Source organism: Numida meleagris, chromosome 2 (assembly GCF_002078875.1).
Source record: "Numida meleagris isolate 19003 breed g44 Domestic line chromosome 2, NumMel1.0, whole genome shotgun sequence".
In the NCBI taxonomy this organism is placed as follows: Eukaryota; Metazoa; Chordata; class Aves; order Galliformes; family Numididae; genus Numida; species Numida meleagris.
The window spans coordinates 1,377,086-1,389,950 of NC_034410.1; the positions used below are offsets into that span (position 1 = coordinate 1,377,086).

A 12,865-nucleotide genomic window follows, 5' to 3' on the forward strand; every position below is an offset into this window, starting at 1 on the left:
AAAACCTTTAGCAATTAAAGACGCTGTTTTCAGTGCTTAATCCTGAAAACCAATAACGGGGAGAAAAATTAATAAATGCTAAGAATGCAGAGAGCAATTAACTCGCAGTCATTAGTGCTAACAACTGACACCCTGTAGTAGTCACCTTCATTACAAATATGCACAACTCTTTCTCCTGCTCTCAGACTGCTCCAGAAATCCGTGAACCAGTTTGCACTTCCCATTCCCTCTGACTACATCCAACCTCTGTCCTCACTTGAGCTTTAAAGTATATTTTCCATAAACACTTGCAAGGCTGCAAGCAGAGAAGCTGCATGAATGGCTGGAAGATGCAGACACGGGCATTGGGCTGGAGCCAAAGTACACTGAAGTCAGTGGAAATTTCCACTGAAGTCAATTGACTGATGATCAGAGCCTTCTGCTCATCTGGGGCAGTAAAACTCTAATTTGGGGTGGTGAGATGCTGGGATTGGAGTTCATCCCCGGAGAATCAAACAGCAGCATTTACTACAGCAACAAAGAATAAATCAAATCATGGACTTGGAGCTCATGCCCCAACCTTTCCTGCCCGTTAGGCTGAATTTCAGGCTGTGCTGCGGCATCTAACAGCTTGGCTCTGTCTTTGGAAGGCACAGTCCTATTTCACCCTTCCCACACCAATTCCATTCCAGTTTCAAATCCATGATATCAAAAAGAGCAATACAATAAAGCTGCTTCCTTTCTCCCTTGAAGAGGGAGACATGGCCTGGAGTCCGCATCTCACTTCTCCCTTCTCTCCAGCAGGGTGAAGCCATCGTGTCCCAGCAAGCACAGACCTCCCTGTGCAAGGTCAAGGCCCCGGATTCTGTCTGTCACCTACACTGCACCTTGTTCTCTACCAGATTCTGCCACACAGTGCCTCACACTCAGCCATTAGAAATGGCCAGAACACCAGAAGAAGACAAAACAGATCAGTGAAGATGGCGTGCTCAGCGAGATTATTTTAGATATATTTCAAGAACGATGGGAAAATTAAATTAGGCTTACTCCCTGATAACAGCCTCAAGTTGTGCCAGGGGAGGTTCAGGCTGGGTGTTAGGAAATGTTTCTTCTCTGTAAGAGTGGTGCTGTGCTGGCATGGGCTGCCTAGGAAGCAGTGGGGTCACTGCAACTGGAGACGTTCCAGAGCTGTGGGGATGTGGGCATGGTGGGCTGAGGATCTTCGTGGTCTTTCCAACCTTACCAATTCTGTGATTCCTTATTCCTTAGGTAGGTTGGACTGGAAAAAGAAACCAAGTTTTTAACATTTAAATAGGAGAAAAGGCATCTCCCTTGGTTAGACTGAGAAATGGATGAGGAGCCCGAGGGGGGAACATAGCTGTGTGAGCATACTGCTGTAAGGTCAAGATTTGATTTTTCTATTGTGCAGTGTTTTAAGCAGTTTATTAAGCAAATACTCTACTGTAGATTCTTATCAGGCACCTGCAAACTTCAATGCCAATATTAACTCTCTGCAAACGTGAGGACTGCTCTCCTTATCACGATAGGATGTCAAAACATGAATAAACCTCATCAGTGCAAATGCCCCTTCCAGTTAATCTCAGACATTTACCAGAGTCACATTTCACTTCGTAATCCCACCGTTATGAATCATTTGCAGCAGAGATCACATTCACATGTGGGTGACACACGTCACTTGGCCTGTGTCTTTATTCATTCAATTTTCCACTCTTTCGTGTTTTGAGGAAAGATGCACAAGTGTCAGATAATGCAAATAAGTCCAATCACTGCCCAGGAAGCAACAGATAGCTGTGCACTCAGCCTCCCTGGAGGTGTTCAGGTACTGTGGAGATGTGGCACTGAGGGACACGGTCAGGGGGCATGGTGGGACGGGTTGGGGATCTCAGAGGTCTTTCCCAACCTGAATGATTTCTGTGATTCTCACATCTGCCTAAGCCTAGACAACTGCTGAAGTCTTAATGCAAACCAAAAGCACAGTGGTTCTCCAGAAACCACGTTAAGACCTGTCCCGTGCCTGCATGGTCACGGTCTCAATCAGCTTCAGAGTTCATGTTTCCTGGACTTACTTGTGCAGCCTTGCCCTCCTTCCTCTCCTGAGATAAGAGGCAATATAATCGTGGAAGCTCCTGTTTCTGAGTCCCAAAACCTTTCAAAGAATACCACTAAAACAGAAAGCTTCAGATAAAATAAAGGCAGGGATGGTATTTGTGCAGTTTACATGATACAACTGCCCGTGTTTTTCCATCTGAAAACTGGAGGAAACTGCTCTGTGGGTGGGATGGGAAGCTGATGTGTCATAAGATGGGCAGTGGAGATTTCCTTTGATGTTTTAAGTGCTGCTGGGCAGTAATCTTGCTGCTTTATTGCTTCTAACAATCTCCCAGGGAGCAGAGAGTTTAGATAGAAATGGCACAAGTGTCGTGTCAGTTGTAAGCTCGGTGATGTCAGACTGATGGACATCTATGAACCATTACAGCTGTGCTTCAGAGGTCAAGGGCTCAGCAGCACACCCAGTGCTCCATGCATATTATGTCTCTAAACGAGGTGCACATGGAGATCTGCACAGATACACTGAGATGACAGCATTCATCTGGTGCCTGCTTCATCAGAGCAGGAATGGGATCTGTCACTGAGGAGCTGAACATAGAGCTGAGCTTGGGCTGCTCTGAATTCCACTGCAGTGAGGGACAGCAGATCTGGCACATCCAAATGTCACTGGATGAGCAATGGAAGAGCTTTCCATGATGGCTGGAAGATAGGTGCACTATAGGAGATGTAGGACACAGAAGTCCGTGCAATAAGCCAAGCCTACTGCAATCAGCTTCTGTCTCAACTCAGGGTAGGGCTCGCTTGCGTTCCCTATTGCCTCTATAGTTAGCTAAAGCCCACAGGAAAGGTTAAGGGAAGCTTCATAGGTGGCTATTTGCATACATGTGGTGCTAAACACGAGCAGCCCACAGCAAAATGTTGGCTATGCTCAAGACAATTTTACCATTTTGACCTGCAGAGTAGGGTTAATTATGCAGCAAGTATCTAGGAGGGGACCTGCATCACCTCATGCTCCTGGTACGAATCCTTTCTCAGTAAACTGAATATTCCCAACAAGTGGTAGCAAACCAAAGAGTCAAACCTTTAGAGAATTCCAACAAGTATCATCCACGTGGTTTGTGCACGCTGCTGGGCAACGTAGTCAGATCACCTTCCAGTCACATAAGTAAGGTGTGATGGTTACACAGCTGGTGTGAAACACGGGAGACTGAAGCCAAATAGGTGACTGACGTTTGTTAAAACACATGGTAATATTTCCTGTTTGATACAGACAGACCTATCACTTATCCCTCTCATCCCTCTTCCAGCCCACATACCCAGCATTCGCTTTCCTTCTGACACATCAGTAGGTTCAAGAATCTCCACACATAGGCAGAGACCTCTTCCAGCTTGGTCCTTGCAGCAGCATGGAGTTTTACTTGGGATTGCCCTTCAGTGGAGCTGCAAAAGCAACCCCAGAAGTTTCCAAAGGACTGAAGCTGCTCAGATCAGCTCCTCTAACACTCCAGATTGCATGGCATCCTCTATTGGTTTTCTAAGCCTGTAGCCACCTAGGCTGCTCTGACCAAACATAACTAACACCTACAACATGGGGGAGGTCTTAGGTGTAGGGCGATGCTCATTGCTGCTTCATGGGGGTGAAAAGAACAGAAACAGAGGGGAAAGACAATTCTGAGGACAAAAAGGGAGTGATGTAAATGCTAGCAAATTCATCACAAATGTCTTCCAATTGGGTTTCATCTGTAGCATCTCCTGGATGCAAGTGGCTGTGGCAGAACACCTACATCTGCTTAGGTGGCAAAGGCCAGGAGCTCAAGCAGTGAGCCTGGGAGGTTCAGGAGCACAGCGGACTCACACTGATTTATATCACTTCACTGGTCCTTCCCACGGACCTCTCTCTCTCCCTTGCAATAGAATTACGGCATCACCTAGATTAGAAAATGCCTTCAAGATCACCAAGTGCCAACACCGAACCATGTCCCTCAGTGTCACCTTCACGCATCCCTTAAATACCCCCAGGGATGGGGACTCCAGCACTTCTTCCCTGGGCAGCCCATTCCAACGCCTCTCCATGAAGAAATCCTTCCTAATATCCAATCTAAATCTCTTCTGGCACAACTTGCGACCACGTCCTCACATCCTTACACTTGTCACATGCCTAGCCATGAACAAACAGTCCTGAAACAAACACCCCCAACTCTCAAATACTTGCCCATCAGCATTAACAGAGAAACAAACTCACTTATATTAAGCTGGAAGTTTTAGCACAGCATATTTCCTATGGGAGGGAGCTGCGAGCTGACAACAGCCATAGGGACAAAGAATTCCCTCAATGAGCTGCGAGACTCCGGCCCCAGTGCCTGTATTCTAACGAGGACGTCACTGTCCTAACAGCCACTCCACCCCATTGAGCTGTGGGGACAAAAATAGCTTCAGCTGTCGGGCTCCATCTCTGCCCATCGCTCGTCAGAACCATTTGGAGAAACGCGAGGAGAGTGGGGGCTGTGGTTTGAATCAGCGTCGGCACCGGCGAGGAGCTCAGAGGGAAAGAGCTCTTGCTGAGGACTGTGCCCTGGAAATAAAACTCTAAAAAGCACTTCTTGCTGTCACTTCTCTTATTTTTTTCCAGGCTCTTCACGCAAGCTGCTATCACCAGTTTGGGACAAGTTACATCAAGCACAACCAATAGCTGTTTAAAGCTGACTCTCCCCTCTTTTCTCCTCTAATTTGATCCCTGTTCCTTTGCTAACCCAGCCAGAAGCAAGCAAGCAATACAGCCCATGTTTGCTCCCGAGCAGAACGATGGATTTACCATCTCTACCCTCAGCTCCATCTCCAAACGCGCTTCACAAACCATGCTCCAGTGCAGTAACACTGACACAGAAACAACCTCTCCCCCTCCGCAGCCACAAACACTGCTCTTTTTTTTTTTTTTTTTAATATCTCAAATACCCAAATCCACCTCTCTGCAGCTGCAGGTTTCGGTCTTACCTGGAGCCTGAGGAAGTAAAATCTGTGGGCAGGGTGACAGAAAGCCGCTTCCTACGGAGATGACAGAAGGTGGAAGGGGGAAAAGGGGAACAGAGGACGTGGGGATACCATGTTGGCTTTGGTTCCCCCCTTTCCCCTTCAGCAAAATAAAACAGAAACCCCAGCGGCGACAGGGACGCACGGCACAAGGTCCCCCCGAGTTCCCCGGCAGTGCCTTCGCCGCTCAGGGTTAGGCTGTGCCACCCCCTGCCCACCCCTCCTGGCTGTCACATTGCTGACGTGCTTTGCTTTCCCCCCACAGCACAGCTCCAAAATAGCTCTGGGTGTCATTTACCGGAGAGATTAGGTTTCCTGAGGGAGAGAAGCGAAAGGGCATGGCTTGGGGACTGGCTGGGGCAGGCGGCACAGGGGGAATCAGAGGTGGCGTGGGGGACAGAGTGGGTCAGAGCTGCTCGGGTCCATCCCGCAGCCAAGGGATCAATACACAGGGACCGAGAACAGGCAGACAGCAACTCACCAGCTTCAGACACCGCTCCTCACTGAAGGAATCACAGAAACATTCCAGTTGAAAAAGACCTCTAAGATTTCCAGTCCAACCCCACTGTGCCCACTGACCGTGCTCCTCAGTGCCGCATTTACACGTTCATTGAACACCTTTCTCAAAGGCATCAGCTCAATCACAGGTGTATTTAGAACCTCCCAGACTAAAGCTGTTACAATGGCCAACAACAAACCTACGTGATCTTTCCCTTCTTGCAGCGTGAGTCTTTTCTGAACACATTCCTGATGCAGGAATGGCATCGAGTTGCACATCTCAGAGGTCTAGAAATCATGCTTTCTACATTTACCAGTAAAACTGCTACTTTCAACTATTTCCTCAACGCAGAGCTTGCAATCAAAATTTGCAGTTTTGTACTTAAAATCCGGTCCCGCTGTCGATACGAGAGCTAGAACAGACCCAGCTGGCTGCCCCACAACCACTTCACCTCTCTATGGCTATCGGGAGGGAACTACAAGATGTGCTTATTTCTGGAAACAAACAGAGCAGATAACATTCTGAGAGTCTGAGGGCAGGGATCAGCTGGAGGCACAGCAATATCAAGGTTGGAAAAGACCAGCCAGATCATCCAGCCCAACCATTGCCCCATCCCCTCCATGAAACATTTACTCAGACACTTTCCTGAGGACAATCCCAAAGGGGACTTGTATTAGAAATGTTGAAAGTAGGGGTTGAAAAGAGGAATGGGGACCAAAGGCAGGGAACCGTGGCAGCTGGGCAATGCACAACGTTAATGAACAGTTATTGAAGCTGTTTCTGTCTTGGTCTGGGAGCAGGAACCTCAATTTTGAAGCCTCTGGTTAAGCCTCATATTGGGTTTGCACTGAGTGAAAACTAAAACCCAGTGTGATCTGGATGTCAGTGAGATTTCACTGGAAGAAAAGCTGCTAGAGAAGGTGAAAAAAGTAGTACGATCAGGAGGACTCCATAAGTGTAACACAATGAGATGACCAAGGACACTGGCCAGCAAGGGACACTGAAGCCATCCAGTGCTACAGGTAAGGCTGGTTTCTCTGCACAGGAGTTGGGCACAGGACACAGCTGTCCAGTGACTCTTATGAGGGAGATAGAGGGACACAACTCTCAAATTTTAGCATGGTCACAGCCCACCAGTCACCAATATGACATGGAGAGGTGGCACGTTCCTGCTCACGTTCCCCATTCCTTTTGAGTCAAAATACAGTCAAATTACCCTCAAAAATGACTCTAAAGCAATAGGATTGAGGGGGAAAAAAAAGGTACCTAGATCTCATGTAGTGTTTTCCAAAGTTCTCCAAGTTGATAGAAAAACCCCAGGAAGAAGCAGATGAATCCTGGCGTACGGCATCACTGGGAGAGCTTCACAACTCTGAACCAGAAAATGCAAAGAAGAGATGAAATTCACAATACAGTTCAGAGTATTGTTATAAAGACAATTCGGTCAGAAACAGTAGGCAAAAAAAATGAGAGAAGTTACGTACCTGATGCTGAGCCTCAGGAGATAAGGACAGGAAAACTAGAAAACCAGAAGGCTTTGTTATTGATAGAATGGGAAATGAACAGCCTGCCAGATGGATTGGGAAACCCTGAATGCCGTTGAATCCAGGATTCCAGAGAGTTTTCCAGCCAGCCTATGCTCTATTCATCCAGTCTGTATTTGACAATAAGGATAGCATGGCAGAAAATGACAAAGTCATGCTAAAAATCCACCACTTCCCCCATCCCCAACCACCTCATCGCAGAAGTCTACCAGGTTGGTCAGACACCACCAGCCACTGATCTATCCGCACCAACCGTTCCTAGTCACCTTCTGGTCCTTTGTGGAGTGTGATACGGCTACATGGAAGACTTCCTCTAATTTTTTCTTTCAGTTGTACATACTTGTTTTGCTTAACAGCCATTATTCTAGCTAGATCAGCTGCTGCAGATAGAGGTGTTGTTGACAGGATGATGGATCTTGTTGACTCTATGAAGGCACTTTGTCTATCTGTATGGAGCCACTGACTTTGAGCTGTGTCCATGGAACCTGATGCACCTCTGCATGGTTTTACTGTGCCTGCAGTTTCATTACAGGGCAGTTTAAGGCAGCCTCGCTAGCTTCTCCTTAACTCGATTCCAAATCCCGTCTTGCTTCCAGTCTCAGTCATTTACTCGCTAGATACAACACAGACAAATAATTCCAAATGTGACTAGGAATCAAAACCTGTAGTCCAAATAACCAAGTCATGCTTTCTCCGCATACTTCCTAAGATTTTACAGTAGCAAGGGAGGTGAAATGTGGTATCTAGTTGAAATTAAGGAGAATTTATGAAAACATGATGTAACTCACACACTGGTCGGGACATTTGAGCCATATGGGTTTCCAAAACAACTTTGAGATATTCATGGGGATCTTCACTCGCTGTAGGGCTCTAGTTCCTCTTTTTATACTCTACCAAAAAGTGCTCATCCCAGTCACACCTGAGCTGCCTGTGCAGGAACATCAGGACCACTACCCAAAGCCAGAAGCAGCAGCCATACAAGTTGCTTTCTTCTGGACATCCCAATTGCCATCAGACACAGAAGGTGGAAGAAATGGAAAGAAAGTCTAAGGCAGCTCTGCTTTGGTATAAAGCATCAGCGACCACCTTTGTACTTGCATTTCTGGGGAGAGCAGTTGTGAACTATGTCAGACACAGCAGAAGAGGTCAAGTGCATCTGTCCCCTGTCCTGTCTTTCTCTACTCATCCTTATTGTAAAACAAAAAATTCTTGGGAGTAGGCAAACCAATCACGTTTAGCTCACGTCATCTTACCCAAGTAAGCGGCGTACTCCACACATTCCTTTGAAACAGAGACAAGGGCTCATAGTAAGCTTTATTACAAGCAACTTGTAACTTTGGTTGCCCCAAAGCAGCTTAGGCTGCCCAGGACCCCACCCGTGGCCTTGGGCACCTCCAGCAATAGTCAAGAATCAGACATCCTTGTTGGAAGGGCTTCCAGCTGTGCACCCAACACTGTGGTTCACCCGTGGCTCAACAGGGTTTAACTCCAGCAAATTGTCACATATTTATCCAATGGGAAGACAACCCCTGTTTGAATTACTCCCACCTTGATGTATTTTTAGGAGCATTTACCTCATGGTCTCACTGATCTCCTTGCAGCTTGTCTTACGGTCGCTGCCAGAGCTCAGGACTGCACAAACAAGTGAGTATCTCTCAGCTCCCTTAATAGATGCTGACTCAATATCTTCACAATAAAGAAAAGGCAATGTCTGTGGAAAGGCAATAAGGAATAGACAGGAGTGACACATGCTTAGTACTAAATGCTTCCAAAAATGGCTTATAAAGGTTCGGACAGCCACCTTTTTCAGTGATTTTGTGTCCACTGACACGATCAGTGGGCATGGTGGGGGTGGGTTGGACTTGGGGATTTAGAGGTCTTTCCCAACCTGACTGATTCTGTAATTCATTACTCTCAGTTGGACCAAATCCACTAACCTTGAAGAGCAAGGACCAGAACCAGGCACAGTTCCACTGCTGCTGTGTTGGGGAAGGAGAGCAGAAGGATTACTGCAGCCTCTCCACTCCCTTGTAAGTCCCCATACATCCCATTCTGCCTACTTCAAAGCAGCCAGGCATTGCTGACCTCAAATCTGCTTGTGCTTCCCAGTAATCCCCTAATCCTTCACAGAACTGCACCTGAGCAGCCATTTCCTATGCTGTCATTGGCCATAGGATTATTTTTAACCTTTTCCCTCCGAGAACTTTGTATATTTTTTTCAGACTTCTCAGAGTTATGATTGCAGAACTCTAAATCTGATGTTCCAAGGCTGTGACAGACTTTATCAAAGTCAGATTTTCAGTAACAAATTGGTGCCCACAGCAGAGCTCATTGGATTTTATTTGACAAAGCCCTCTGCCCTGACAAGAGCTATGGCACTGAACTCCTCCATGCCCCAGGCACCTGCTTAAGGCTCCAGGTGAAAGCATGAGTAACCTTGAGCTTTTCTATAAATACAGCTATAGAGCACAACTGCAAAATGCTCCCACTGTACAGCTGATAAACTTTTGAGGGGACATTCATCATTACCTACTTTCCATTACATGACCTCACATTCCTTCTAAGCTTTACTGACACATACCAGAAGCCAAAGGGTAGAGAGAGCTATAGGAGATGTTGCCAGACTTCTCAGAGGCACAGAAAAAGGACAGAAGTCACAAGGAAAATCCAAACAGGAGAGGAGAAAAATGGATGTCTTCCTTATGAGAGTGGTGCAGCACTGGAACAAGCACCCAGTGAGGCTGTGTGATGTCCACTCATGGAGAAATGCAGAATGTGAGTGGACAGGACCCTGAGCTATGAAACTGGCTGTGCTGTGAGTGGGGGTGGAAGCAGATACTGCAGAATTCTGTTCCAAGTGATGGTATTTTGTGATCCTTTGGGCTCATCAGTTCTTCTCATGAGATGTCATTGAGTTGGACTCGATCCCTTCCAGCTTGGGATAGTCTGTGATTCCATTCGTGAAAGTTGTCTCATAATTCCTGAATGTTACATGGGTCAGCCTTGATATCAAGGGAATTAAGATATTTATATAAGTAAGATCCACCCATGACCAGGCCTCCATCGTTTCTCCGCAGACTGATTTTCTTTCTTCATAAAGAAACACCAACAATGCTGCTAGTCACAGGGACTGGATTTATTTCTCGTTTTGCATTGAGATCAATGCAGTTGTCATTGCTAAATAATATTCTCTGTAGAAAACAGTCAGTTTTAAAAATGATACTGTTTCTGAAAAACGTTTCCATTGCTTTTAAGCAATCACCATGTCTCCCGTGGGGGTTTTCTTTGTATTTCTTCTTTCTGATCCCTTCTTTTCTGTTACAGCTTCACCTGTGAATCCTCCATCTTTTCTGAAAACACGCATTCCCAAAGAGCACTGGTGTTTTGGTTGGTCGAGTTTTTTGGTTCTTTGCCTTTTCTTCCTGCACTTGTGGTATTGCTTCCTGAGAAGTGACATTTCCACAAAGGCTGGGTTCAGAAGCACGTTCATAGCAGGTTCCTCTGACCAAACACCTTATCACCAAGGGCCAGTAGTCTGCCAGCTATTTCCTTGCTACTCAGCATGGGCAGCGCCTTTCCCAGCAAGGTTAGAAGATTTTACATTGAATAAAACAGAATTTAATCATAATGAAGTACGCATCTTCTGTTGGTGGACAACTTCTTTGCTGAGAGTGGTGAAGCTCTTCAAGGATACACCAGCATCTTGGGTCACACACAGTCAGCTGGAGAGATCAGACAGGAGCTGGGGAGAAGCTGTTGTAAGGAAGTATTCAGACAATACTGAACTATCAGAAGAAATGAGCAGCTGTTTACCTTATGGGATGTCTTTAACATGAGAAGTTTAATCCATTTCAAAGTTACCTAAAAGCAATACCTATTTCATACAATCACAGAATGGCTTGGGTTGGAAGGGACCTCGAGGATCATCAAGCTCCAACCCCCCTGCTACAGGCAGGGCTGCCAACCTCCACATCCAATACTAGACCAGGCTGCCCAGGGCCCCATCCTACCTGGGACTGAACACCTCCAGGGATGGGGCATCCACAGCCTCTCTGGGCAGCCTGTGCCAGCACCTCACCACTCTCATAGTAAAGATCTTCCCCTATAACTATTTAAATGCTTAAGTAGCACCACTGATATCAATGGGATTAGTCAGATGCTTTAAGCTATTCATATGCATAAATCTCCTGCTTGGTACTAGATTCAGCTGAGGAAGAGGCATAAAGATAAATAGTCTCATTTTCTCATCTCAAACCTTCTTCAGCCCTTTCCCAAGGACTCAGTGTGTCCCAGCGCCTCCAGAACATCTCCTTACCTTTGTGTTGCCTCCACAACTCACCCATCTGTTGTCCTGCGGAGCCATGCATCTCCTTACTCAACACTCCTGAAATGTGTGTATCCACCCACATCATGATTCACCAGCTGGAAGTCAGAAGTCTTCTCAGTAACATTAACAAGCAAGCGCTGTGGAAACACTTTTCATTTTTATATGGAACTATAGCAGAGCCAGGAGTTGGACTGGGTAATCCTTACAGATCCCTTCCAAATTGAGATATTCAGTGATTACTCGAATCACAACAGTACAACCAAACTGCATGGCTTCATTAAAAAAAAATCAGACTACCCATCAAGTATGCATTCCAAATACTTTCAATTAGCATTATTTAAAAAAATCAATGTAAAATAATTAAACATTATCAGATTAATTTGGGGCTGTGGAGGAGGCAATAGGCTGGGCTAGGAGGAAAACATTTCACTGTCTTCCCAAGTATCTTCTTTGCAGGCAAGTTGCCAGCAGAGTTGTACTAAAACAGTTGCAATTATTCCATTGCAGGTGTTTTGGAACAAGTATCAAAGCAACCAAGCTGTATTTGAGTAAACACAGAGAGAGCCATCAGTGGAGGCCTGTTTCCCTAAAGACATGCTCAAGTACAGTCCTTCAGAAGCCCCGTTCTCTCCACATCTGACATTGCTGCCCTCAGTTCTGAGCAGTAACATCGCCTGCCCCTTGGAAATTTCATGCCAGACTCCTCAAGACAAACAAACTGAATCCTCCTGCAAGCTGTGCTTGAATTGCTTGTACCAGTAACAAATTCACTGTGTAAAATAGGATTCATCCCATCAACAACATACATAACAAGGGACAGCTTGTGATCCAGCCGTAAATAGTGTAGGAACCACAGGCCCCCATCAGCCAACACAACTGGCCAGACTTGCAGCATAACACCTTTGTGTTACCAAGGTAAATCATCCTCAACCCTTATTAAAGGCAGAATAGTTTCTGACTCAGTGTGAATAAAGTGTTCTTAGTTTATCAACTACGCACTTTGTTCTTTGATGCTTAAACCCAGCCAGTGTGCACACAGACACGCTGTCAATGTGCCAACCCAGATTTTGGAGTTTCCATATACCCGAGATCTGCCAAAAGCCATCTTGCTGAGGGGGGGGGGGGGGGAAAGAAGTACAGCTCCACACATCAGTGGTTTGCAAAGCACTGTCTTTCAGTATCTTTTAGGACTTTCAGAGTAGAGTTCTGCTGCTGCTTATAACTCATTGAGCAACCTTGGGTGACATTGCATCCAGCTCAAAGGATATTCCTTAGGCCCAAGCACAACAAATACGAACCCAAACCGCCCCTTCTTCACCCACAGAACTTGTCAAAATAATAAAATCAGTGTCATAAAAAGTGAAGAATTTTAAATTTTTTTTAAACTGTGTTAACGCAGAACACATAACACATCTTTTC

General features: G+C 46.0%; 1 protein-coding gene across 1 annotated transcript in view; it reads right to left on the reverse strand.

Moving 5' to 3' along the window:
* LOC110395005 (obscurin-like) overlaps window positions 1-12,637 on the reverse strand; it is a gene marked incomplete at its 3' end in the record, with an annotated part of 39,021 nt that extends 26,384 nt beyond the window's left edge. Inside the window, exons 1-3 of the mRNA XM_021389090.1 lie at window positions 8,694-12,637; window positions 7,060-7,094; window positions 6,842-6,947 (exon numbers count right to left, since the gene is read on the reverse strand). The remainder of the gene's footprint in view (window positions 1-6,841; window positions 6,948-7,059; window positions 7,095-8,693) is intronic.